Source organism: Aedes aegypti, chromosome 3, assembly GCF_002204515.2.
Source record: "Aedes aegypti strain LVP_AGWG chromosome 3, AaegL5.0 Primary Assembly, whole genome shotgun sequence".
NCBI lineage: Eukaryota > Metazoa > Arthropoda > Insecta > Diptera > Culicidae > Aedes > Aedes aegypti.
Window position 1 is genome coordinate 403,601,755 of NC_035109.1, and position 25,837 is coordinate 403,627,591.

A 25,837-nucleotide genomic window follows, 5' to 3' on the forward strand; every position below is an offset into this window, starting at 1 on the left:
ATTCCGCACCTAGCATTAAAGTTCCTTAAACAATGGCTTAAGCGATCCGAGTGTGCGTGAGTGGGAAAACGCTACTTTAAATTACAGTGAAAAAATCTAGCGAAAAAAAACGGATCACATTTGTTCGAATCACCACCAACAGTCAGTCAGTCAGTCTTCAATGGATCACTTTTGCGCCCCCCGGTTGCTTTGGTTTTATACTATTTTTTCACTTCTATTCACTGCTGCGATAAAAAAAAAACGAGAAAGTTATCACAATCGTAATTTGTGTTGGCTTTCCGTGAGTTGGTAACGTGTTTTTCCCGTAAATTAGATTCAAGCCAACGGTCGTCCCCGAGGACGAAACGCGAGTGCGGTGCGGTATCAAGACGTTGATTCGGTTTTCAAAAATTTGATTTGATCTTCTCGGCGTTCGACGTGATTCCGAAACGCGACGAAAACATTCGCCCTACTGGAAGTGACTGCCATCCTCAGCCACCGTCGCAGCAAGTTAAGGTACGCGCGTGGTGTTACTTCACTGGTTTCTGAAACTACAATACCATAACTGCGGCCGTTTTTTTTATTCGTCTGGTTGCCTCCGGTTTATTTTCTGTTCCACTGCTACCGGCATTAGACCTATTCACATTTTCATACAAGTCGGGAATTTCTTTAGTCAATCAATATTCTAATTTTTCATGCAGGATGAACTTCTGGTCCAAATTTCAGTCTATTTGGAGAAAATTTAGGTGTATCTCAAATCAATTATATGTTCAATTATATGTCGTTACATGTTAGTTTATTTGTTTCCTTTAAAGTTTGTTCAAAACTGGTTCATGATTGGAGCAAGTTTTTACATAGTTTGGTCGAGGTTTGCTTTTCGAAACTCTCGAAAATCACTAGTTTTGGGAACTGTTCTCACTGAAGAACAAACCTGTATGATTTTTTGGATTTCTAATATTCAGGAGAAGACCAGATATTGTTCTTAGCCTGAGAATTCAGACTATTGCAAACATGTTTTCAAATATGAACAGGTCTAACCGGCATGCTCCGATGGTGTGCTTTCGTTTCCATCCAACTTCTGGGGCTAAAGTTGGGCTTATGTTAAACAATTGATTTAAATTTCACATTCCAGTGATTTTGATGTGGAAAAAAAAGTTATTAACAGTGGAGCAGGGGAGGAGCTGAGTACACATACTGTCAAACGCCGCTCCGGTGGTTTCCGAAGCATTGAAGGCGGTTTGCGGATGTGAATTTGTGGACGAGAACTATGTGCCACTAATGGCGAAACACCGACTAAAGGAAGTTAGAAAAAGATGTGCCATGAAGGCATAAAGTCAGGTGCTTGTTCTGCCCTGCTCCGAAGGGTGCTAATCCGTATTATTATTGCTGTACGCCTATCGGATTACAATCAGAGCTTCTATTCAGCACCAGACATGTGTGACTTCCACGAGAAGGAAGTACTTCAAGAGGACTGCGTGCTAAGCTGATAGGAGAATAGGCTTATGCGAAGAAGTGATTTGCTCGCTTGAGGACGCTTATTGATGATTTTCATTTGATTTCAAACACTGTTTAAAACATTATTTTAGTGGTATCTATTTCCAGCTATCTCTTCTTAAGCTTTTTATTTTTCAACCTTGGCCTTTTAAACGCCAATTTCAAATCTATAGTCAAGTGTTTAAATAGTAGTTTACAGAACAAGTTGCAGAATGATGATTTTTACAGCACGAGTCGTAAATTAATCTTACGAGGCTTGCTGACTATGATAATTACGACGAGAGCTGTAAAAATCGAGTTCTGTAACGAGTTACATACAACATTTTTTTGTAATTTCGTAGAATACCACTTGAGGGTATCATAAATTATATCCGAATGCATTCACCATTATTTTACAATTTGTGAAAATTTGTTGTGTAATAATGAATCAAAACAGTTGCGTTTTGAGAAAGCGTTGCGTAAAGAATCATTACAGCACTAGTTTCAATTGCGTAATGACTATTCCCGCACTGCATATTTCAGTGCAGGAAAGTAGGTCGTTTCATGACAGATTGGCGTGATGAAAAATAGCCTATTACGATGAGAAATTGCAAAAAATCTGTTTCGCAACACTTCATACTTAGACCCGAGTTTGAGGGGGGATGGGGCAAAGGGGATTAATACCTCAATACTCCCTAGGATTAAAAAAGTGCGTATGTAGTAAATTAGGGGCCTTCCTTAGCCGAGTGGTTAGAGTCCGTGGCTACAAAGCAAAGTCATGCTGAAGGTGTCTGGGTTCGATTCCCGGTCCAGGATCTTTTCGTAATGGAAATTTTCTTGACTTCCCTGGGCATAGAGTATCATCGTACCTGCCACACAATATACGAATGCGAAAATGGCGACTTAGGCAAAGAAAGCTGTCAGTTAATAACTGTGGAAGTGCTCATAAGAACACTAAGCTGAGAAGCTCTGTCCTAAAATTTACGCAATTAATTCGAAGTTTGGTTCCCATAGTGTTCATTGAGAAACTTTCCGTATTATTGGTGATTTCTAGCAAAATATTTAGGCAAATTGTGACTGTGATAAGGAAAACATCCTATATCAGCCATTCCATGAAAAACCGATCTAGTGGGTCACCGAATTCCGTGAAAATTTGCTATATTGTTCCTTATCCAAAATAAGAATACATGTGTTTTTGGATTTTTTGATTAGGGTGAACATTTCCAAAATAGAGTGACCAGAAAAATCGCGATTTTGCTTAATTTTTATTAAAAAAAAATATAACTTTTAAATAATTCGACCGATTTTCAATCTTTTTGGACGAAATGAAAGCTAAAGATTTTGACTTTTCAGGATAAATATGAAACTTCACAAAAATTGTTTTTTTACATGAAAAAAAAACAATAATTTCCGTTTTTTCGTGTTTTGAAGGCCTCGGGACCAAAGGGGCTATTGCTGTTCTCATTTTTTCTTGAAAGTTCAGTTAATTTTACGTTAACTGTCAAATTTTCGGCGATGTGTGTTTTTTGGTTTTTGGGATATATTTTTTTGAAAATAAAAAATCAGCCATTTTTCATCAGCACACACTGTACCCAAGTAACCAGTAAGCACGGTAATGCGGCACTGTAACAGCTTTATATGCGCATATAGGGTAATCATTTGATGCAAGTTAGTTTTATATACGCATATAATTCTGTTATAATGGCAAAAAAGGCGACATAGCGTGCCATTATAATGCAAAGATATACCCGTGCTTCTCTGCACCACTATTGCTGATATAAGACCTCGTGAGAAACGTAAGTTGTTTTCGCCAAGTTTTAAGGGCAAATATTTTGTGCTTTCGCGTACGCAGCCAGCTTTCGCGTATGCGGTCAAGCAGTGTACCAGCTAAATAAATGAATTAAATATGATGAAAAATGAGGTAAATGAGGTAAATAAATGAATTAATAAAATCGGAAATCTCGAATAGTATGCAAAAATGTAGTAAAATGATTCAGATAGTACTTTTCCGTATCAGACTTATTTATTTTGGTGGTTTTCATCCCTTTGAGGACTAGCAGTTGCCACATTTTGATTCTCGTTTTTGATGATGAAATTCCTCATTTTGCGTCTCGAACCTGGGACACCCGTATTGTTGAGTTGTTGAAGTCCTGCTCCTTTGCTCCTTCGGCCACATAAGATGGTTAGTATTGGAAAGAAAAAGTGACCAATTTAAACCATCACTTTTTTCCGTCATAAAACCTGCAATTGTAGTAGTGAGAAGATTTATGTTTGACTCCCTCTTACCATTAAATGCAAACATAAAGCACGTGGTATATCAGTCACAACACTGGATGACATTGAAACATGCCCTGTATGTGAATATAGAGCCAATATTGTGCTTATTTAATGCCTGTATGCATCAGGCTTAGAAGCATTAATGATGCAGTAATAGGGTTTCTATGCAGTGGAAGTGCTGTTATAAGGTGTGTAAACATTTTTAGTGCTATTATAATGCATGTACGCATCTATGATGCTGATGAAGGGTTTATTATTAGAGCTAATGGTTACTTGGGTAGGTCTCAGCGCACTAGAATTTTTATTTTTCAAAAAATCATAACATTTAAACAGCTGAACCGATTTTTATTCTTTTTTATGGAATGAAAGCTTAAGATTTCAACTTTTCACACAAAATTTAACGAACTAAAAAATCTGAAAAAAAAAATTACATGAAAATATATGAAAATTTCTATTTTTTTAGAAATTTACATTTATTTTAATGTAAAAAAAAAATATTTTTTCAAAGTTTTATATGTTTTTCTAAAAAGTTGAAATCTTTAGCTTTAGCATAAAAAAAGATTGGAAATCGGTTGAACTGTTCGAAAGTTATGATTTTTTATTTAAATAAAAAAAATCTAATGAGCTGAGTGAGATCCAATGAAAAAAGACTGATTTTTTATTTTCAAAAAAATATATCTCAAAAACTAAAAAACACACATCGCTGAAAATTTGACAGTAAACGTAAAATTAACTGAACTTTCAAGAAAAAATGAGAACAGCAATAGCCCCTTTGGTCCCGAGGCCGTCAAAACACGAAAAAACGGAAATTATTGTTTTTTTTTTCATGTAAAAAACAATTTTTGTGAAGTTTCATATTTTTCCTAAAAAGTCAAAATCTTTAGCTTTCATATCGTCCAAAAATGAAAATCGGTAGAACGGTTCAAAAGTTATAATTTTTTTTCAAATAAAAATTAAGTAAAATCACGATTTTTCTGGTCACCCTATTTCGGAAATGGTCACCTTAATCAAAAAATCCAAAAACACATGTATTCTTATTTTGGATAAGGAACAAAACAGCAAATTTCCACGGAACTCGGTGACCCACTAGATCGCTTTTCATGGAATGGCTGATATTATATATGAATTGTTGGTAGAAGCTTACGACTTCAAAAAGATTGACTCTGTTGGAGGACTGCTACCGATTCTAAAACTGATTCAGAGCTGTGAGTGAATAGGTGAAAATGTTAAATACTGTTATAAAAAATGTGCTCATCAATATGGAAATAGAATAATTAGGCCAAATGGAACAGTGTAAAGATGGCAAAAAATTCTCAGATATTTTTTATGTTTTCATCAAAAAAAAAAAAAAAAAAAAAAAACTGCCGCATACAAGAAATCTATGGATTATTTCATGATAATTGGATATGGCTGAAAGCTGTTGGAACTATTGAATAAATTGAGATTACTTTTGAAAAAATGATGAATGATCGATGCTCCTATTGTTTTTTTTTCAGAAATACCTATAAAAAAATAATCTGAAATTCCTTCACAATTCTCGACACAAATTTTCAGTGATCCATCCACAAATATCCTCCATGGATCTTGTGAAAATATTTGGGGATTATCTAACTTTCTAGAAAGTTCTCTGAAAAATAAAACTGAAATTAATTAAAGCAAAATATAGAATTACTCCCTCTTATTTTACAGTTGCATACAAAAATTCTATCTATTTTTTCTGGAGAGAATTATAAAGGCATCTTTCAAGAAGTTATGAAAAAAATCTTCATAAAATACTAAAGACACGTCTCTCAAATTTCTTCTGTAGTATTTAGCATTACATTACAACACCGGTTTATTTTGAAAAAAAAAAAAAAATACAGATGCATATTTTTCTGATGATCTTCGAGAAATTATGATAGCCAAAATCGGACAATTTACATAATAAGCTAAATTCTAAAATTATCAAAGGTTATTTGTGAAAGTTAAGGGCTTCCGAAAAAATTCAGATTGTTGGAAAATGTGACAAATTTCAAAATCATTTATCAATTTATAATGAATGGTTAAAGTAATTTGAAGAATATTTCAATAATATTGACAGGTGGATCATCAGAGCTCATAAATACTCAACTCAAAACACTATTAAATGCCAAAACAACTTTTTTCTCGAATACGATAAAACCACGAGGTCGACGTTGCTACTTACCGCCCTCCTCGCTACCCCACACGCTTTTTGTGGTCATGTAGCCAACACCCTCCTTTCCCCTCAATGACGGGAGCAGGCCGGAGGTTTAGGCCGAAATTAAATCATTGATTGATTGATTGATCATTTATCACATTCATCAGTGTGTTTACTTCCTAGGCTGATTCTAGTTTTATTTCACAGCGGACCCTGTGCCTACCCTACCAACACCCTATTTGACCTTTAAATTCTTTCAGCGAATTTTAGGTAATGCAATGTGTCAGGGTAATGACTAACAAGCCATTCGATCTTAAAATTCTTGCCCCTTACCGATTGAGGAACTGTCGGCCATTTTCGGCCTAATGACCCTTTCGGCTTCACGGAATAGAACCTTCAATGACCACGTGTTTTATGAATGGACACATATTAAACTTAAAATAAGTCTATACTTCCTATAGCGATTTTAAATATTGTTTTAAAATAAGCAATCGTAAAATGGATTCATTATACAGTCACCCACGTAGTTGAATCACCCACAATTTACGAATCAGCTGATTTCAAAAGACAAAATCATTATCAAACTTACCACAAAATATACATTTTTACTGATAAACAACACATAGTGTTCAGCCATTTCAATGCTTTAATCTCAGTAAAACAGCTCTTGATCGTGGTATGAACCAACAATATTACTAAATTCTTTTTGTAGCTATTTGAGCTGCATGTTTGGCCAAATTTGTGAGCCGTGTGCCTATTGACGCCTAGCTAGAAACGACGTTTTAAAGTTTGTTTCAAAATTATTTTTTTTAGAGAATGAGCCCAGACAACATTTATAGACTCAATAAATATAGCTATGAGAGATAAATGCATATTTATACGGATTTGGCTGAGATTTTTGAGTAAAATACTTGATCAATAAATTGTGGGAAATATACATACCAGTCACAATTTATGAGTCAGCGTTAAAACTACCAGTACTTAGATTTTTTTTTGAATGATTTTTAGTTTCAAATAATTCCCAATGTAAAGTATTGTTACGGGAGAGCAAACGTGGTTTGAGACCGTTCATAAACTACGCATTTTTTTGTGAAAAAGGAATCTGAACATACCGTAATCCGGGGTAACATTGATAAAAACGGCTCGACTCAACATTTATTGATGGGATATTTTCAAAGCATGAATGGTGCTTCGTTCTTTTATATTCATAAGTTAATAACAATTATGGTTTTTGCGAAAATTAAGGGTTATTCAAACGCAAATTTTTTTTAACTTTTCGAAACTATGATTTCTATCAAATTCTATTACACTACCGAAGATTCGTGTCTCAAATTAAGCAAATAAATTGCCATACAAGCTGCCAAACTTGTTGGGTGAAATAGTAAAAAACTAGACGTGTTATGATATTTCTGAAAATGGAAATGGATTCAGCAATCCTTAATTAAGTTAATGGCGGTATTTTGGTGCTTGAGACAAAACCGTGTTCCGCAGTGTTATTTTTATACAATAGGGCACTGAGGGAGCCGAAAAAATCTCAATGGGACGGCACTGGGGCAAATTTGTCGGGTTGCATTGGGGTCGATGAACATGCGTTAGGTTTCGGCGCCATCTTCGATTTAACTGATAGCGACCCGAGCGAACCTGCCATCCATTTTTAGGGAGGCAAGAGAGCAATTATCTTGGAGAGAAAAAAAATTGCGCTCTTAAGCAGTTGGAAACAGCTTGTATATACTTTAGTTTCTCGGGTATTATCGCTCTTCATTTTTTCACGCTAGATTCAAGCACGGTTTTCTTTTTGATTAAATCCCACCATGATAATTATAATCCTAAAACTCTAAAAAAATAGATTTTATTTGTTAATACAGGTCGGACTCGATTATCTGGAGATTCGATTATCCGGAATTTGTTTTTTCAATTTTTATGCATACATCTGAGATAATTTGGTATTGCAATATACAATATGAATGGTTTTGCAGTTTTGAACGTATTTAAGAAAAGGGGGGTTTGAAAAAGTGGTTTTTTGTGTATGCTAGGCAAAAATCTTTTTTTATTGTTAAGACCTCTACTATTCCTAGCAATAATTTCTGGCTACACCACCGCATCATTTAAATAAAACAATAAAAAAAAGATAATGTTTAAGTTCTTTTATCGAAGATTTCAATTTTTTCTTAGTGATTCGATTATCCGGAAGATTTGATTATCCGGAGTGAAAAAATCGATACTCCGGATAATCGAGTCCGACCTGTACTTCTTTTCTACTTTAGAGTACTTTTAAAATATGTGTAAACTTCTTAAAAGACGCAAAATATGTTGGTTAAATATCAATAGACCGAATTATGTATCCAGTGTAAGACAACACTGGCAACTACCTCGTTCATTGTATGTTCGAAGTAATTTTCAACAAATTTTAAATAGCGTACGCTCAGCAAAATTTCTCGCAAACGATTTGAAACTTCCGGAGGACGATTATGAACATAATTGACATCGTAGCCTATGCGTATGGCAACAACATTATGATGGATTTGGATCATTAGACTGATTGAGCTGACATTTTTCCGCTTAAGGATTATATCTACCATGATCATAGAGGTGTAAAAGAAGAAAGTCTTACAAATCGCGTTATTGAAAATAAAATAAAAATAAATTGCATTAATATTTCCTAACAAAACTGACTCACTATGAGACTGCTTTCCTACTCGAACGTACATGCTTTCTAACTATAATTTGCTCCATGCCAAATGTTAATTGCCGTAAACAACTTGAAACTCATTTCTTGGCAAACTGCTTCACAATTAATCAAAATGACTTTTGTGAAACTGTGGCCAAAACATTCAATTAAGAAATTTTGCACCTTTCACGGGAAATGCAGCAATTTCATTAGCATCGCCGTCATCATCTCATCATTCGTCATTATCACCGCAGTAAACATGACTTTTTAGTGCCCTGTCTATCTCGCTTGAACCACAATAAGGCAATCGAAAGCACAAATGGAGGTGTGCGAAACCAAAAAAAAAAAATAACTCAAACGCAACAACGGCTACGGTGACTAAAAGGCAAACCCCTAGTCGCAAAAGCAAAAGACTTACCACACGTTAGTCTCCGATGCGAATTGTTCCCATCATTGTACTCGTTCTCAATGGTGCGCCTATTGGTTCCAGTAGCAGCAGCAACAGCAGCGACAGCCTTTCATTACACGACTCACGCCCCTCCCACTAAACTCCCTTCGTCTGCAGATCTTGAACACCAGTGCAAGCTGCTTCGCCACAGCTTGTTCAGGTCCAAGTCAGCACGCACCTTTAAACTACACACTCTTGCATCGATGTCTCCAATTATCCTGCTTCAAGTGCTCACTTGATTTGCTTTATTTTCACTCTCTGGTCACTTCTCCACCAGTTGGAAATTTTCTAGTATTCTTCTTTGTTCTGCACCTTCTTCTAGTACATAGAATCACACTGCACTTACCGCACTTCGTTCACTGATTATTCTCAGCACCACCTAAGGTCAAGAAACTTGGTCAATATAGCTGTAAAACACTTAACTAACTACGCTTGGCTGGTATCTTCACGCCTCAGTCTCAATTAATCGGCTCGCGCCTCTCGCCGCTCGCTCTGCGTGAATCTAAGTAAGCCACTAACCGTGCTACCTTGAAAACCGTTCTAATGGCTTTATGCCATGGCCAACTACGATCGGCAAGGTCCACAGCAGCATAGATTCAAGCTTCATTACGCTAATCTCCTCTCAGCAGCATCGCACTCAGGGGGTCACTTTTTTGGTTTCTCTTGCACCTTATGCGTTTTCTCCTCTGCGGATGAGGAAAGGGGGTGTTCGCTGTTGGATGGCTTGATCCACTGATCTCATTCAGTTGCACTCGCTTCCCGGAAAAGATGGCAGCCAACCATATTAGCAATATATAAGGAAGAAAGGCACACTTTTGGTCGGGATCTCTACAGCTCCAAAACTTCGCACTTTCGAAGAAACGAGAACTTAACGGACCGCTGAAAACAGACTGAATGGAATGGAATGGGGAAAGAGCAACCAAAGGAGAATCAACCCGTAACAGGTTTCCTTATTGAATAATTCTCCTCACATCTATAACGATCTCGAAGAATGGTTGCGGATTAAAACATTTTCAGCTCTCTGTTGGACTCTGTTGGCTTTGTGCTGTGGTCGTAGTGGATTATGGTTACCCGCTACAGGATAGTATTGGTGTTTTCATTTTATGCTGGCGGCGAAGTCGCCATACCAGACGATAAATATGCAGAGAGGATGAATAGTATAGACGCAAGAAAAGCACCTATGATGTCAAAGCACTTAAGGCGAAGACACCAGACGACTGTTTGGCGCTCTTGAGATCTTATGTCCATACACAAACCACAACACACTCACAATATCTATCTCTAGTGGTATCTAGTTCATAAAAAACGGGAATCTGCAACAGGTGGAAATTTTCACTCCACTTAACCACTTTGAATGCACTGTATCGATTCGAATAAAACACCTAAAATTTGATACATTACAATCGAACATCCATTATCAATCAAGTAATCCGATGTTTGCTCACGTATCCTTGACGACAACGGTAGCTCTATGTCAAGCACCTTTCGAACTAAGGCAACATACGGGAAAACGGTTAAACACGCGCACCGCACCTCTCGACCTGATCGTGACCCGAATTGTTATGACCAACTGTTGACGATCGTCGTCACCTGGGCCTGCTGCGCACCCCAAAACAAGTTGGCAAACGAAAGGTTGGTTGCTTTGATGTCCCAAGTGCGCAACAACATCAGCCTGCTGCGCTTCGATGTGTATGTGGAATGAAGAAAGAGAGACTTTAGTTAGCGCCCGGCGAAGCAGGCTTAGCTGGATTATTCATTCAAACTGGCACACGGTGCGAGAGAGAAACCGATTCCCGTTGGGTTTCTTTCGTTGAGTTGGGATCTACGCGCGAGTTGATGGTCGATTGAGTGAATGGTGGCGGGCTTCGTCGTAGGTTACCAACCAACTGGTATAAAGTTGCATTTATTTGAGAGTATCTAAATTTGTAGAGAGCGTGCAGACTTTTTTAGGTTAATGCTCCTTGGCGTAGGAGTATCCGTTTTTGTATGGCAATATTGTTGAAATATGTCATAACAGTCATTAAGAATTTAATTATCATGTATTTTAATCTATGTTATATATTAAGAGTTATTGGTTATCTAATTCGAGGACAGTAAATATGCGAATTTATGCATTCAAACACAATTTATTCGTGCTGTTTGAAATTTGAATCAAGTGTTCGGATTCGGAATATGGGACAGAAAGAACACGGTGTTCTGCATTTGAATCAAAATATTGATTATCACATTATTATCAACACACCCAACAGCTAAATGTTAAGTTATGCGAAGAAATTGAAATTTTTACGAATTTCAGCTAATGTATCCCTATCAGATTCATTTGAAGTCACTGTTGGCCTTAAGTGTTTGAATATGAGTAAAAACGATACATGAATATTTCACAAACATGTCTTTTCATGTAAACTAGACGATGAACGATGCCCAGTAAGAGGTGGGATCTACCACTTTAGGATTTCAAATAAGCATGATTACATCACTGGAATAATTCCCGATAAAAATTCATCGAAGAGTAAATTATTGAAAGAATTTGGCTGTGGATAGAGATTAGCTTTTGTCGAGAAAATTAGAAGCAATCTTACAGATCATGTGACGAAATTTTGCAGATTAATTTGCTGTGGTTTTTCAGAAAAACTTTCAGACTTAAAAATACGCCTAATTTAAAATTTATACCTTAAATTTGTACATTCTTATACTCTGTTCTACTTAAAACAATATTTTCAAATAATTTTTTTAACATCAATTCATGAAAAATTCCAAAATTTTGCCAACAAATGTTTGGGAATACTTGATTGAAAGTTCCTATTGAAACTCCAAAAGAAACAAGATGCAAAATCCTCCTCAGTGAATTCCATCAAATATTCTAGTAAAATTTTCTTCTGATATAATCTTGAAATAAGTATTTATTTTGCAGAGAATGCAGACATTGTTCTGTTTGCATCCTTTCAAAATAATTTAACATATTCGATAATGGCGATAATTGGCGATAATTGCAAGAATTTTTGCACAAAAATATTTTCAGTTCGATGGCAAGTTCTATTTTTCATGTTAACCAACACATTTTTCGTACAGCAATTTATCAAAGAATTTTTTTAGCGAATTAACATAATTTGTTCAAAACAATAAAAAGGTTAAACTTAATACGGAAACTGTTGAAACGGATTACGAACAAAGCAGTGAAAGCAAAACTAGCATTTATGACGATATTCAATGACATTTATATTTACTGACAAAGTTTTGGATTTTGAAAGAAAAAATAAAGCTTTATTAATACATTTAAAATTTTAATTTTATTCTGAGTGCTACGGAAAACAAAAATACGACAAGAAAGGACTTAGGGTCCATGCAGAAAATAAACAACAATTAGTGTACGAGTATCACACCGCAAAAAAAAGGTTTTAATGTTGATTAGTTAACGCTGACGGATGGTAATAAGCTGGGAGGGAGGCACCGATACTACACACGAAATATAGAACAACGATTGTTTGAACTGCAAGATAACTCCAGCTTGCCAACAACAATCAAGGCAGGCTTGGGGAAAACCGCTAGTTTTCTTTTGTTGTGTACTTTCGATCTTTCCTGACAAAAATGGAAAAAGGGCCACAGTTTTCTATGCAAGAAATAATAATTTTCATTGGAAAAAGTAAAACGATGCGTTTTTCAATGCTTTATATTCCAGGGGTACCCTGGGCAAATTAGGTGTATGGGAGTTGAAAGGAAAAGGAAAATGTATTGTTTTTTTTATTAATTCGAACGAGTAAATGAATGTAGCTCTATCGTGTGAGTGTGATCTACTGAACACAAAAGGTTCCGGTGATTGGCTATGTAAAACGGTGTATAATCCACTATGGCTACAACTGGCGTATGGCCAAAACCAGGTAGGGTTGCACCCTACTATATTTAGGTATTCTACATTTTTAAATGAGAAATCATTGAAAAACACCCAGAAATTTTGATTACATTTACTTGAATTTTGACGGTTATTCACGCACGGCCCTTTGAATGTGCGGTTTTCCAGTGACAGTTGGTGACAGGTTCTCTTGACTTTTGGATGCTCCCAATCAAAGCCAGCTCTCTCCTCTATCTCAAGAAACCACCAATGATTCAATTAGGATCAATTTCACGAAGAATTATTCGAAAAATCCTCAGAGACATCTCTGATGTTCAATTATTAATTATAGGAAGAAAAACAATTCCTATTTTACTGACAGTTTTGGAAGAATCTAATGGGTAGACGAGACCTGACCTGATACATTGGAGGAATGTAATCTGGTGAAGGTGTTGATTGGAACTACCAGTACATTTGGTTTTTTGAGTTTTGTTTTCGAGTTTTTCCAATTTATGCTTCATTTATTAAAAAAAAAAACACGTGGTCATAGGGGAAGGGGGAGGGGGTATATTGGCCAAAACCCCGAAGAGACACGATGGGGGGCTTCTGGAAAGTCAGAAAAAATGACCACGTGGTTTACGGACGACCCCTTATGCGAGTTAATTTCTAATAACAAAGTTGGTTTGACATCTTCTACGGATTGATCCGATTTACTTTGTAGGAGTATACAGGACGAAGTGAAATGTAAATATGAACTCATACAATAGCGTATTATGCGAGAAAACACATCGATCAAACGATTTCATCCACCAACATTTATACTTTTTGAAGTTATCTTCTTTTTAAATGGCCAGTGCTTATGAAAAGATTAGAAACTAACATTATGATACTTAATTGGTGGGTTTGGTAAGCTTTGGCAAAGCTAGAAAACAATTTGCTCAAAATGGCACACTTGCCCCAAATTTCGGTACTTCTTGTACCTAGAAACGTTTGTATTTTGTTGGAAAAAAAACTCAAAAACGGAAATAAAACATCTGTAAGTTCTTGATATATTGTGTATTTCTTTCACTACTGGACTGCGAAGTGCGGCTTCATAAGTGCGAAAATGCGAACAAAAGTGCGATATTGCATCGAATCAGGTTGGTGTCTTCAGAGCACTTATTCTTTGGACTGCGATGAATAACCCCGCTGAAGACACCGACTCGATTTGATGCAATCGCGCACTTTTATTAGCGTTCCCGCATTTGTAAAAACTTCTGCGATAGTCCAGTGGTGAAAGAAATGCGCAATAATATACAATTTTATTTTGTCTTTTGAATGCCGTCAAAAGATGTTTTTTATGTTTGCCTCAATCAGAGATATTCTCAATCAAAGTAGGCATGTTTTTGAGAGAAAAACAACAATAACTCCCAAACGGAAGGAGATAGCGGATTTAATCACTCATCAAATTACGCATTTATCAAAGCTCTAAAAGTGTTTCATAGATTACTTTGATGAGAAATTTGAATTGAAAATTCTAGAGCTAGAAAACCAGTTTGTTCGGACAACCGTATGTCACCGTAGGAAAAAAGCTCTAAATCGGTCAATTCAAGAGATACAAAAAAAACTTGTTTTGGCAAAGTTGCTTGAAATTGAATGGTCTACAACTTTGTTTCATTCTAAAGCTCAAAATGCATCTTTCCGAGTAAAACTGATTCCTGGACCAAAACAAGCATTGAAGTAATGAGAACTATGAACATGTTTTTAAATTTACTATTCCAATCACGATTGAGCTATCAAGAACGCTTTTTATTTGCGTTTTGTTCCCTCTTAATCTAACCGCATCGATAGCCGAGCGGTAAGCCACAGACAAACAGACGTAACACTGACGAAATTTCCATCGACCGCTCAGTTAACGATCATTTCAAATTCGCTATGTTGCAAATCTGACAACCAGAGGCGCGCGCATCGTTTTTCTTCGCGTTTGATGTCTCACACTACCGCCATCTGCCGGTCTTGTTGCGTGAAACACCTTTTCATGCAACATGCTCACCAGATGATGATAGTGTAAACTGGGCGATGGATTTTGAAGAAATTTGTTCTAAGTGTTACGTCTGTTTGTCTGTAGGTAAGCGTTCGCACTTGACAATCGCAAGATGCTCGGTTCGATTCTGGCCTGCTGCAAGTTTTTAACCATAATATTTATAGTAATTTTTACTGTCCAAATGGTGCCATGGTAAAATTGAATGCACAAAATATTTGAAATAAATGCAAATTTAGTCTGCACAAATCAAGTGACGTTGTGTATTTAATTTAACCCTCTAATATAGTAATTTCAACTACAACGCTGTTCTCAGTGTAGTGCAGTGGTATTATGGCAAAAAAAAGTGTTCAGCAAAACTGCTTTGGCATAACATTTTTGCGTAAAACTTCAGTCCGGGAGTTAGAAGATGATAGCTTTATTGCAGATCCAGTGACCCATTTTAGAAGAGAGGCACGTTCATTCATGAGTCACTTTCACTAACAACAAGCCCCGCATGTATGCATAACCGTTATCAAATGGATAATGATGATGCATACACACTTTCTGTTTCAAAGATGATTACTTTGAAGCTGGCGCGTATTTAATAATTGGGTACCAATAATAATGTAATCAGAACAATCTCACTAAAATTCACCAAGGCGGCGTTTTCATCAAATTGAATCAGCAATTACCTAATTGGGTATGCATTCCCTTTTCCTTGTGACGCACATACCACTGGTCATTTTTGGACCACATTTTTAATGCCGAATTTCACTCATTTTTAATGTAATACAATCAATGAGCAAAATTAACAAAATCATTTTTTTTTTTTCAATCTATCCGGTGGCATTGTATTGTCGGTAGAAATTCACATTCTCGAAAAGTTTCACTTGAAAACAAAACTAATGAGTAGAGCTAAATTAAACCGGTCATAAAACATCCCACCGAAGACATCTTTGATCACACGGAACGCGCTGAAGGAATTTTTCACTGCTTGAAAGTAAGGTTATTTTAAATATACACCTCCGAACAACAATCCGGATGGCGAAGCACCAGCCAACTCGTCGCCAAAATTGCGGAAAAACGAGAGCACGAAAACAGAGTGTGGCAAGCAAAACGCCTTCTGCGATCCCACCAAATGCTTTTAAGGCTATGTAGCCCACTATTCGTTTTGGCAGCTCGCAATTTAAAAGTAATAAAACTTAGGGTCGGTGTTCCCTTAGTGAACAGTCCCGCTACGCTAGCGCTATAAATCTTTTCAAAATATTTTTTGACATAAAGGTCAGGAGCTATTAATCTAAGTACCATTGATACACAGCCTGATTTTGTTCAAAAAATGATCGAAATAATTAGTTTTGCTTAAAATTTGAACTCCCTTGCGCCTATAGTTAACCTATTGTTCCTATAGTAGCACTACTGAGAGAAACTATTTTTATTATACAAAAGATTTGATGAAATAAGAACTTTTTTTACATCAAACGAAAGCTTTCAATCCACACTGTGTAGGAAAAATATAAAAGTTTTGTAAAAATACGATTTTGATAAGTATTTTGCCAACGCCGTGATGCTAGTGCTACTATAGGAACAGGAATTAGAAATAGTGCTACTATAGGCACATGTATTCCTATAGTGGCACACGCGATAATAAATACAAAAATTTGAGTTTTCTTATTTTTCATATTTTTCCCACAAAACCAAGATAAAAAGCTTTCAGATGATGTAAAAATAATGACGCTAGCGTTATTTTTCGATTTTATACGATTTTTTGTTCTTGGCTATGCGGCTATTGGTACATCGACCCTAGTTGTCATGTGTTATATTGATTCAGAAACGTATCACTACTTGCATTTACATGCCATAGTGTCGAAGGCCATTGAACCAAATGCCGTTAGGCCGAATGGTTCGATAAAAAGAAAAAAACATTGGACTGTTTACTACTATTTCTAATAGCTAACACATAATAAGTGTTTGTTTTTTTTACCAAAGGCTGTTCTGTTTAGATATATTTCACAGCGGATATTGTGGGCTTCTAGGTAATGAAAATTAGGCTGATATAACAATTAACAATCTATTCGACCTGAAAAACAAAATTCGGCCTTATGATTCATTAGAACTATCGGCCATTTTCGACCTAGACCCTTTCCGCAAAACTGAATTCGGCCGAAAGGGATAGAACTACATCTATTGCTGCCTTCTAGCATATTTGGATAGTTGGTCAGAAATTGTAACAATATCTGTGCATGTGACAAAAAGTAAAAAAAAGTACTGTCTGTTAGATTTTCCAACGTTGATTCGAAAATCCAAAGGGAACTTTTGGTAGTTATAGGATGTAAGTATAACAATTCCTAGAACCCGCTTCTTGAAGCAACACACTTTGGCCGGTACCCGAGCAGAAGAAAATAACTACCAGATAATTTCCAATACTTACAACCTGAGTGAGGTATGAATGAGCCCTGCATAAGAGGTAAAATACCTCAAATAATACCTTCTGCATACATTGGCGTAGGAACAGGGGGGCCAGGGGGGCCTGGCCCCCTCCAGAATCATCCAGCCCCCCCCCCCCAGAATTTTTGATGATAATAAAAAACACAACAAATTAACACGTAGCAGAATCTTCTGAATCAATGTAACTACTGAAGAGATTTTTGTCAATAACAAGAGTCATGGTTATTGACATAAATCTCTTCAGTAGTTACGTTTTCTTATATTGAACAATTGAAGTGAGGAAAATTCGCTTGTCTCACATAGCAGCAGCGTGATGGTTCTGACTTCGGTGAATCGCGCAACAACCGATAGCTTAACCGTTGCTGTCGATCGAATGGTTACTGTTAGAAATAACTTTTTGTTATATGCGATAAGCGCAATTTTTCGACAATAAAAGCGTCAATATCCTGGAAATTCTATTCCCAAAATTCGTTCCAGCTGTTTTAGAATTAAGCAGCATTTTCCCTGCATTCTGATTTATTATGTTTTTGGAGGATACCCTGCTCGAGATGTCTGGTAATGAGAATTCACTAAAGAAATCCATACATTAACTCCAACTCGTATAGTGCCCGAAAAAAATAATTGAAAAATATAGACAGAATTTCTAAAGGAATTTCTAAGACAATACATAGTGAAAATTCTTGTTGAAAATTAAGACATAACTTTCATGAAATTTTGGCGTATCCAAGTTTTCTTTAGATGATGTGAAAAGACGTAACACAATTGTCGCTTAAACTATGTTTTTCCAAGAAAACTTATTACTTCATAATTTTAATTTGATTAATTTCCAAAAGATTTGTAGAATTTTTTAAATAACTTTGATATTCTTTGCAGAATTTTAGTATAATCAAATGCCTCAAGGAATATTGAAGGGCGGCTTCAGAACTTTTGAAAATGTCTTGTAAATAAGTCAAAAAATATTGTGGAACTTGTTCATATTTTCATAGTGAATTCCTCCTTGTTGACATTCATTCCTTACCGAGCAGAAGAAAATAACTACTTCTTTCTGGCGTTTACGTCCCCACTGGGACAGAGCCTGCTTCTCAGCTTAGTGTTCTTATGAGCACTTCCACAGTTATTAACTGAGAGCTTTCTATGCCAGTTGACCATTTTTGCATGTGTATATCGTGTGGCAGGTACGAAGATACTCTATGCCCTGGGATGTCGAGAAAATTTCCAACCCGAAAAGATCCTCGACCGGCGGGATTCGAACCCACGACCCTCAGCTTGGTCTTGCTGAATAGCTGCGCGTTTACCGCTACGGCTATCTGGGCCCCGTGAAAAAAAAAACTCTTACTCTTAGTAAGGCTAAAAGTGGCGCCAAAACAGGCAACTGCGTTTTCAGTTCTGCGACCCGGATCGTTTTCGGATTTCTACTCCCGTATAGTACCCGAACGGGGAATTCGTTTTATGCTGTTGGACAAATTTGCCTATGCTGTGGGCAAACGATAAAACGGAACACAGCTAATCCTTGAAAAAGGCACAATACATGTGTCCGAAACGTCGGATGTAAGCAAAAATCCGTTTTTGAGTTTTATTTAAGACTGAAAGCCATAACCTCAAACATCAACATAACAGTCGTACCTCCAAGAAAGATCCATTAGAACTATCGGCCATTTTCGACCTAATGACCCTTTTCGCATAACTGAATTCGGCCGAAAGGGATAGAACTACATTTATTGCTGCCTTCTAGCATATTTGGTCAGAAATTGTAACAATATCTGTGCTTAGCTTAGCTTAGCTTAGCTTAGACTGACTACACATATCAATGGTTGCTATTCCGTGATTGACCGAAGTGACTGAAAATGCACAAAGAATCAACTAGAAGATCTACTGGGATTGGCCATAATCTTCTTCAGTGTGCATAATTCAGTGCCTCTATTTATACATGGTCAATAACGGCACCGGCCACGTCCTTGCAGTCAGGTGGGATTGGGGGAAGGAATGTTGGTGTGTAACCTTCGCTATTTGGAGACCGTGTTTGCCTCTGCATCTCCACAAAGGTTACTGGGAGGGATGTTTGTTAATGGGGAGGATCGTTGGGTCACAGGGTTCACTTTGATAAGCGTTTAGACCATGCTAAATAATTATTGGTGAGATATAAACATGCTTATATATAAATATAATATTTTCATTTGATATGAACAATACCTATGTAGAGAAAAATTATGCGACACTTGACGTGACGAACCTTTCAAAGTTTGTTAAATAAAGTGAACCTTTCGCAAGTCTACACTCGTAGTGTCGAACCATTCAAAGTTTTTTTTAATTACAAAAATAAAGGGAAAGAGAAAAAGGTGTTTTGAAAAAAAAATATTTAGGCATGAATAATTTATGAATCAGAGTGTTTATGTCGACACTCATAGTGACGAACCTTTCATAGTTTTTTGAAAAATCATATTTACGTCTAACCCAGCCCTGTCGTCGTAAAATTTGAGCTTCTTAGTCGTCCCTTTATGAGGGGGGCTTTGCTATAGCCCAGAGGGCGCTTCTGTTTCCAGGCATTATGATGTTTTCTCATAAGAAATATCACACATATTTTAGTATATAGGGATCAACTATGACGAAGGTTATATTTGCTATGGGTTTTCGACTTTTAGTCTGTACAGATCATAAACAGAAATCCAAAACCCTTAGCAACATTTAATGTATAAAAATTACAAATATCACAAATACTTCAATACACATTCCTAACAAACGAAAACTAATATGCTTTTGCACGTTTTTCGTTTGTATTCCATTTCTATTAAAATATGGAACGAAGATATCAAGTACATGGGCTTAAAATGATTCAGTTGATAAATTTGCTAATGTAAAAAGTGAAAATTATTTACTCCTTGTACCAATTGAAACTACCATAACAATGCATGTGATATTTATTAGAGTCTAACAACTAAGACTATTACGATGTGCACTTTAAAATTAATCTCAATCCATGAAATAAACTCAGTCTTTTAGAACCTATCACTCAATGTAAAACGGATCATCGAGTGCAAATCCAAAAACCTCATCGAACCGTTTATTTGAATACGTTTTTGTGTCCGCCTCAAATTTATTTTTTTTCTTATGTTCGGCATTTTACTTTTAAAACAATATATCGTTAGGCGGCGTCCATTTATTACGTAACGCTAAAATTGGAAATTTTTGACCCCCTCCCCCCCTCCGTAACGCTTTTTGCATGACAAATTTCAAATTTTTGTATGGGCCGTAACGCTTGAGCCTACTCCCCCCCTCCCCCAAGAGCGTTACGTAATTTGTGGATGCCGCCTTATTGCATTTCGCTTTTTATACAAAATTGTGAAAAATGTAAGCAAATTGATGAAACAGTCAAAAGTCAAAAGCATAATTTTGACAATACAACTGAATAGTATGATATTTTCTATTACTTGACTTTCTTGTATTTCTTTTTGTTTGATAAATTGACTAAGAACGAAATGACCTTGTACAAAATATGATGTTTGGATTTAATTAGAAATTCATTCATTAATATTATTGGACAGTTTATGCAGCTGCTCAAACTCAGTTTTTTATAAGTTTTTTGATGCTTATCTCAGAATTCAAAATGAAGCGCTAACGGTGAAACACGTTTGTCTGATAAAATTCAAAATGGAGTCGAATTCGAAATGCCCCTAATATTGCTTTGTGCTTCAAGGAATATATGAGAAGAAAGATACGTGAAGAAATAAATAGATTTTTTTTTTCAAAAAACTTAGCTTTTTACAAACTGTTAAGTCTAGGGTTAAGCATTTTGAGTTATTTTTTGTTTTTTATTTATAAGGGTTTAAACTTGATTAGCCAGTTCAGCTTCTCCTCTAGTTTTATGAAGTTGAAGCGAAATACGACACCAACTGTAATTCTAATTATGTATGCCAATGGTAATCACATTTTAGCGATAATTACTCGTCCATAACTCGAAACATTTTTCATCGAAGTATTATGCGTATTCTCAGTCCTGTCAGACTAAGAAAATTTGATTAGGAAGCAAAAAAAAAGTTTTAAAGTTAAGCATAAATAAATTAATACTTAAGATTCAATGTTTCAAATGATTGATTATATTTGAATTTAAAGTATTCATATATTATACATACATATAGAAAAATATTATATTTTTTTTACTTTTCTTGAGTTTTCTAAAAGCAGTGTGTCCTGCTGTGTCCAGGACAGCAGGAATTTTAAGAAGAGGTGTTCAATTTTCAGCCAAATCTTCTTTCTGGCATTACGTCCCCAATGGGACAAAACCTACTTCTCAGCTTAGTGTTCTTATGAGCACTTCCACAGTAATTAACTGAGAGCTTACTGTGCCAATGACCATTTTTTGCATGCGTATATTGTGTGGCAGGTACGAAGATATTCTATGCCCTGGAAAATCGAGAAAATTTCCAACCCGAAAAGATCCTCGACCGGGGGTATTCGAACCCACGACCCTCAGCTTGGTCTTGCTGAATAGCTGCGCGTTTACCGCTGGCTTAAATTAAAATAAAATATCGCTCTTGAAATGATATCAAAATGAAAAAAAAGTCAACAATTGCTCTTGATTTCAATATATTTCGCTATGGTTCTATCTTTTGTAGTTTCACGTTGGATATATTTGTGAATCTTGGGATTGTCAAGTATCAATTACAGAATTTTATTAAATTTAATAACACGAAAATGCTGCTGTTTTTGCATACTTGATTATGAAAGTTCACTTGAAAATTAATGGTCCAAAATAAACAAGGGTATGAACTGACTGTCTTAAGAACATATAAGTTGAAAATTTTTTCAGCTTTAAACATCAATAAGCTCAAATTACTCCAGGGCATTCATACAGCTTGGAATTTTCAATGGATACAGGGCATTAGGTTGCACCTGATTTACGTAAGACAAGGTGATTGGACAAGGTCATAAGACAAGGAAAATAGATATCGAACAGGACGTTTATATGAATTGATTACGTGACACGAGTCAAAATTACTCCAGGACGTTGATACTGCATGGAGTTTTCAATTGATGTCCTACAGGGCGTTAATGTGCACCTTATCTAAGTTCTACGTGTGACAAGGTCGAATTACTCCAGGGCGTCAATACAGATTGGAATTTTCAATCGATACAGGGTATTGAGGTGCACCTGATCTCCGTAAGACAAGGTCAAATAAGTGAAGGGCGTTCATACATCTTAACATTTGTCCCACAGGGCGTTAAAATGCAGCTTATTTACATGTAACAAGGTCAAATCACTCTAGGGCGTCAATAGATTGTAGCTTTCAATCGATGCAGATCATTGAGGTACACCTGATCTACGTGACACAAGGTCAAATCAGTCAAGGGCGTTTGTACATCTTGACATTTGTCCCTCAGGGCGTTAAGATGCAGCTGATTTACATGGCGTGAGTCCAAGTTACTCCAGGGCGTTGATAATGCTTAAAATATTAAAGTGATGTGGGGCGTAAAGATGGGCGTAAGGATGCACTTGGTCTACATAAGAAAGGTCAAGTTACTCTTCGGCGTTGATAAAGCTTGAAGTTTTAATTGATGTCATACAGGGCGTTAGGATGCTACGGATCTATATGGGACAAAGTAAAATTACTCCAGGGCGTTGATACAGCTTGTAGTTTTCAATTTTGATCTACGTGGAATAATGTGAAATTACTCTAGGGCGTTGATACAGCTCAAAAATTTCGATGGAATTTTTACAGGGCGGTAATATGTTCTATATGAAATTCTGAAAGAAACAGGGTAACAGAGCGGTGGTAGGTACAGGTTGGAAATTTCGATTGATATCTTATGGGGCGTTAGATTGTTGTTGATTTGGCACATTTTTTTCTATGACCTCGGGTGAAAAATTAAAAAAAAAATCTGAGAAATGCTTCTTAGTCGTCGACTAAGTGCGACTAAGCAGGACGACAGGGCTGGTCTTACCGTTGTAACGATTAAAGGTGCAGTCATACATATTTTATAGATTAGAAATAGTAGCATGAAACGAGCTCACCAATTGATCCGTCATCCTTGAGCAGCAACAATCCACTTTCAGCTTCACTCGTTTGCTCGGCTATATAAAACCACTCAGAGAAAATAGGCGCGCCACCCGAGAGGGAAAACAACTGCTCGGGCTTTCTTGACGCACTGCCCAGGAGCAAGCGTCAACGTCGAAAGATCAAAAAGAACTAATCGAACGCGGTACTTTTTCACTTTACTCGAACCAGTGCTGTTAAATGTCAAAATATTGGAAAAATTAAAATGCTTATAGCACCCCCGCATGCGATATACCGCATCAGCAAATTTTGGCAATCGATAGTAATTCGGAAAACATCACCGGGAAAAACATATTACAATGACTTTGTCCACTAGGAGAGACGATATTAGCAATATTCAAATGTCAAAGTCACGTGAAATTCATGACATTTAACAGCTCTGACTCAAACGGTCCCCGCAGGAGCAAGCGTCAAGGTCGAAGGATCAAACACAACTCTGTAACAATATCTGTGCATGTGACAAAAAGTAAAAAAAAGTACTGTCTGTTAAATTTTCCAACGTCGATTCGAAAATCCGATGAGAACTTTTGGTAGTTATAGGATGTAAGTATAACATTTCCTAGAACCCGCTTCTTGAAGCAACACACTTTGGCCGGTACTCAAGAATTTCACTTGATACTTGATTTACTATGACTGTCTTGGACTTGTCATCAGGACCTGAGGCAATATTATTGTTTAATATTGAAATATATATACTGATTTATAATTGATGGTTTAGATTCTCAAAGAATCTTACGATAGTGATATCTTAAAATTCAGTGTTTATTATTTTCCTAGAAATTGTTCAGCCACAATCAATCAAGTACACCTAGTAAATCATAGTAAAACAAAAATTGATCGATCAATAGTATAAGATATGTGTTTTTCGTTACTATTACTTCACATTATATTGTTTGAATGTAGCAGAAAAAATTGGGAAAACGTTTCAAAAAATATCCAGAAGCTCAAAAATTTCAAAATGTTAAATTTGTAACTCATTTTCTCAAAATATGAAAAATGTCTCTTGGTGACTGAGCGCCAACCAATTACCCAGCGAAGTCCTGTAAGGTTCCCCAGGTTCCGACATATTTTTTTAGGTAATTCCTGAAGAAATGTATTTGCAAATTGTTCATGGGATCCTTACATTGCAGTAAACCAAACAAAAATTGTTGTGCACGCATAATAGCTTACATTTTAGCAAATGGAATCAACTACCTACGAGTCTCCGTTTACGCGGTTCACCATTCTACATCACTTTCTTCTCCCTGGTGTTATATATTAACTGATTTTTGGCCTGATTCTCTTTATTAACTGTTTTTTGTTTGCAAATTGACCATTTTCGAATTTGTATATCGCGCATCGAAGACATCTCATGCCCTCTAAGGAGTCTAGAAAATTAACATCCCTAAAAGACTGGCTTAGAATCGATGTCGCAACGCTCTTACTAGAGAAACCGCGTAGATGAAGTGCACCCTACATTCTGTACATGGAGGTTCCACTGTAAACTTTCGCTTTATGAACCACACATGAAGAAAAGGTACACTATATTGCAATTTCCATGACATAATTAAGTATCCCAAACCACACAACAAGAAGATCAATGCACATCCGGCGAGGCAGCAAAAGAGGTTTAATTTTTTGTAACTCCATTACGCCTCTTCTGCGCCACATCGACTGACAGGATATCATCTTCGTGTGCGTATATGTCTGACTTCCGTCCGTGGCAGACATGTCCTTGGACGGGTTTGAGCATCTTCAAGAATCAACAACAGACAGGACGGAAAATGTGCTCTCGACTACAGGGATCCTTCCTGTGTGTGCCATCCCACGACCCAGAGTAGGCCATAATGAGACGGCACTCATGGGACAAACTTTTATCTTCCCATTCATATCCGGCTGTCCGGCCTACTTCTGTTCTGTGCCCAAAGAGCTGCTTGTTTTTCCTTGGCTTGTTACTGTTTTGGTGCTTTATGTCGAACAGTGCCGTTGCCGGAGGGAAGCTCTCATCCTTATCATTGCCAACGCCATCGTCATGGCCATCATCGACATCCCCATCGTCATTATCGCCTCCGCGGAAGGCCTCGTGCAAATTTCTACGAGAATTCGCGGCTTGGGATGAGCTTGCCAAGAGATGATGTTTCTGTTTGTAGATGCTACCAGAGTTATGCAATTAACTTAATTGATTCGAGGATATATGATTAATTCGGCGGGGCTCACACGCACGCACATTCAACAAAGGACAAATAAGGACGGTGTGGTTTTACATTCTCATCCCCGCTAACGATGTGTGGTGGCACTTCAACGATTCAACTGAGCCCTTACTGAGCCTTCAGTATGATTGTAATTTCGTTATTATTATGATTGTTATTTCCCCAATGAGGGGATGGGAGAGCCATAAAAGGATGGCGCGTAAATTTGTCTCCCTCATGAGTTTGGTTTTCATTGCCAAGTGCGATGGATTGGATTTAACGGGCACAAGTGGTTATAAATGGGAATAAAGGACGCTTAGGATGCGACAGTAAATGCATGCGT

At 36.7% G+C, this 25,837-nt stretch overlaps 1 protein-coding gene and 1 long non-coding RNA gene across 3 annotated transcripts in view; one reads left to right on the forward strand and one right to left on the reverse strand.

The window, feature by feature from the left end:
* LOC5564113 (GATA zinc finger domain-containing protein 14) overlaps positions 1-10,562 on the reverse strand; it is a 107,959-nt gene extending 97,397 nt beyond the window's left edge. Inside the window, exons 1-2 of one of the 2 annotated variants that reach the window (XM_021855619.1) lie at positions 10,486-10,562; positions 8,974-9,382 (exon numbers count right to left, since the gene is read on the reverse strand). The gene's annotated coding sequence lies outside the window, so the exon portion shown is untranslated. Of the gene's footprint in view, positions 1-8,973 lie in introns of both variants that reach the window. The other variant, XM_021855618.1, reaches the window with a different exon arrangement.
* Positions 1-25,837, forward strand: part of LOC110679835 — a 179,540-nt gene that overhangs the window by 120,309 nt on the left and 33,394 nt on the right. The window lies entirely within an intron of this gene.